Source organism: Hypomesus nipponensis, chromosome 5, assembly GCF_054491055.1.
Source record: "Hypomesus nipponensis isolate SF chromosome 5, ASM5449105v1, whole genome shotgun sequence".
NCBI lineage: Eukaryota > Metazoa > Chordata > Actinopteri > Osmeriformes > Osmeridae > Hypomesus > Hypomesus nipponensis.
The window spans coordinates 15,702,501-15,705,000 of record NC_140365.1 but is presented as its reverse complement, the minus strand read 5'-3'; the positions used below and the strand labels follow the sequence as shown (position 1 = coordinate 15,705,000).

At 47.6% G+C, this 2,500-nt stretch overlaps 9 non-coding genes across 9 annotated transcripts in view; all 9 read left to right on the top strand.

Annotated features, from left to right (window-relative positions):
* The window catches only part of LOC146291266 (5S ribosomal RNA), a 119-nt gene extending 16 nt beyond the window's left edge, over window positions 1-103 (top strand). Inside the window, exon 1 of the ribosomal RNA XR_014757803.1 lies at window positions 1-103. This exon is cut by the window's left edge and continues 16 nt beyond it. This is a non-coding gene — a ribosomal RNA (5S ribosomal RNA).
* Window positions 104-277: 174 nt separating this feature from the next.
* Window positions 278-396, top strand: LOC146291265 (5S ribosomal RNA). Its single transcript, XR_014757593.1, has one exon. It is a non-coding gene; the product is annotated as a 5S ribosomal RNA (ribosomal RNA).
* A 192-nt stretch (window positions 397-588) lies between these two features.
* Window positions 589-707, top strand: LOC146291264 (5S ribosomal RNA). Its single transcript, XR_014756968.1, has one exon. It is a non-coding gene; the product is annotated as a 5S ribosomal RNA (ribosomal RNA).
* A 188-nt stretch (window positions 708-895) lies between these two features.
* Window positions 896-1,014, top strand: LOC146291263 (5S ribosomal RNA). Its single transcript, XR_014757418.1, has one exon. It is a non-coding gene; the product is annotated as a 5S ribosomal RNA (ribosomal RNA).
* A 172-nt stretch (window positions 1,015-1,186) lies between these two features.
* Window positions 1,187-1,305, top strand: LOC146291262 (5S ribosomal RNA). Its single transcript, XR_014756101.1, has one exon. It is a non-coding gene; the product is annotated as a 5S ribosomal RNA (ribosomal RNA).
* A 176-nt stretch (window positions 1,306-1,481) lies between these two features.
* LOC146291261 (5S ribosomal RNA) lies at window positions 1,482-1,600 on the top strand. The gene has a single exon (XR_014756100.1). It is a non-coding gene; the product is annotated as a 5S ribosomal RNA (ribosomal RNA).
* A 182-nt stretch (window positions 1,601-1,782) lies between these two features.
* On the top strand, window positions 1,783-1,901 carry LOC146291260 (5S ribosomal RNA). The gene has a single exon (XR_014757592.1). It is a non-coding gene; the product is annotated as a 5S ribosomal RNA (ribosomal RNA).
* A 178-nt stretch (window positions 1,902-2,079) lies between these two features.
* LOC146291259 (5S ribosomal RNA) lies at window positions 2,080-2,198 on the top strand. Its single transcript, XR_014757802.1, has one exon. It is a non-coding gene; the product is annotated as a 5S ribosomal RNA (ribosomal RNA).
* A 174-nt stretch (window positions 2,199-2,372) lies between these two features.
* On the top strand, window positions 2,373-2,491 carry LOC146291258 (5S ribosomal RNA). The gene has a single exon (XR_014756099.1). It is a non-coding gene; the product is annotated as a 5S ribosomal RNA (ribosomal RNA).
* Window positions 2,492-2,500: the final 9 nt, after the last annotated feature.

Genomic DNA, 2,500 nt, shown 5'->3' with positions numbered 1-2,500 from the left:
GCCTGGCAACGCCCGATCTCGTCTGATCTCGGAAGCTAAGCAGGGTCGGGCCTGCTTAGTACTTGGATGGGAGACCGCCTGGGAATACCAGGTGCTGTATGCTCTTTTGCTCATTCACTTAGAAACTGACATCTTGCAATATGCACAAGTAGTCCTTCATGAAAGGGGCTGGAAGCTGTTTTCATTTTGACACGAGAGAGAGAGAGAGAGAGACTACCTTGCATTGTCAATTGCTAAATCTGTATATGGATAAGTAGCCTATGGTTGTCAACTTATTTAGTACGGCCATACCAGCCTGGCAACGCCCGATCTCGTCTGATCTCGGAAGCTAAGCAGGGTCGGGCCTGGTTAGTACTTGGATGGGAGACCGCCTGGGAATACCAGGTGCTGTATGCTCTTTTGCTCATTCACTTAGAAACTGACATCTTGCAATATGCACAAGTAGTCCTTCATGAAAGGGGCTGGAAACTGTTTTCATTTTGACACGAGAGAGAGAGAGAGAGAGAGAGAGAGAGAGAGAGAGACCACCTTGCATTGTGAATTGCTAAATCTGTATATGGATAAGTAGCCTATGGTTGTCAACTTATTTCGTACGGCCATACCAGCCTGGCAACGCCCGATCACGTCTGATCTCGGAAGCTAAGCAGGGTCGGGCCTGGTTAGTACTTGGATGGGAGACCGCCTGGGAATACCAGGTGCTGTATGCTCTTTTGCTCATTCACTTAGAAACTGACATCTTGCAATATGCACAAGTAGTCCTTCATGAAAGGGGCTGGAAGCTGTTTTCATTTTGACACGAGAGAGAGAGAGAGAGAGAGAGAGAGAGAGAGACTCCCTTGCATTGTCAATTGCTAAATCTGTATATGGATAAGTAGCCTATGGTTGTCAACTTATTTCGTACGGCCATACCAGCCTGGCAACGCCTGATCTCGTCTGATCTCGGAAGCTAAGCAGGGTCGGGCCTGGTTAGTACTTGGATGGGAGACCGCCTGGGAATACCAGGTGCTGTATGCTCTTTTGCTCATTCACTTAGAAACTGAAATCTTGCAATATGCACAAGTAGTCCTTCATGAAAGGGGCTGGAAGCTGTTTTCATTTTGACACGAGAGAGAGAGAGAGAGACCACCTTGCATTGTCAATTGCTAAATCTGTATATGGATAAGTAGCCTATGGTTGTCAACTTATTTCGTACGGCCATACCAGCCTGGCAACGCCCGATCTCGTCTGATCTCGGAAGCTAAGCAGGGTCGGGCCTGGTTAGTACTTGGATGGGAGACCGCCTGGGAATACCAGGTGCTGTATGCTCTTTTGCTCATTCACTTAGAAACTGACATCTTGCAATATGCACAAGTAGTCCTTCATGAAAGGGGCTGGAAGCTGTTTTCATTTTGACACGAGAGAGAGAGAGAGAGAGAGACTACCTTGCATTGTCAATTGCTAAATCTGTATATGGATAAGTAGCCTATGGTTGTCAACTTATTTCGTACGGCCATACCAGCCTGGCAACGCCCGATCTCGTCTGATCTCGGAAGCTAAGCAGGGTCGGGCCTGGTTAGTACTTGGATGGGAGACCGCCTGGGAATACCAGGTGCTGTATGCTCTTTTGCTCATTCACTTAGAAACTGACATCTTGCAATATGCACAAGTAGTCCTTCATGAAAGGGGCTGGAAGCTGTTTTCATTTTGACACGAGAGAGAGAGAGAGAGAGAGAGAGAGACTACCTTGCATTGTCAATTGCTAAATCTGTATATGGATAAGTAGCCTATGGTTGTCAACTTATTTAGTACGGCCATACCAGCCTGGCAACGCCCGATCTCGTCTGATCTCGGAAGCTAAGCAGGGTCGGGCCTGGTTAGTACTTGGATGGGAGACCGCCTGGGAATACCAGGTGCTGTATGCTCTTTTGCTCATTCACTTAGAAACTGACATCTTGCAATATGCACAAGTAGTCCTTCATGAAAGGGGCTGGAAGCTGTTTTCATTTTGACACGAGAGAGAGAGAGAGAGAGAGAGACTACCTTGCATTGTCAATTGCTAAATCTGTATATGGATAAGTAGCCTATGGTTGTCAACTTATTTCGTACGGCCATACCAGCCTGGCAACGCCCGATCTCGTCTGATCTCGGAAGCTAAGCAGGGTCGGGCCTGCTTAGTACTTGGATGGGAGACCGCCTGGGAATACCAGGTGCTGTATGCTCTTTTGCTCATTCACTTAGAAACTGACATCTTGCAATATGCACAAGTAGTCCTTCATGAAAGGGGCTGGAAGCTGTTTTCATTTTGACACGAGAGAGAGAGAGAGAGAGACTACCTTGCATTGTCAATTGCTAAATCTGTATATGGATAAGTAGCCTATGGTTGTCAACTTATTTCGTACGGCCATACCAGCCTGGCAACGCCCGATCTCGTCTGATCTCGGAAGCTAAGCAGGGTCGGGCCTGGTTAGTACTTGGATGGGAGACCGCCTGGGAATACCAGGTGCTGTATGCTCTTTTGCTC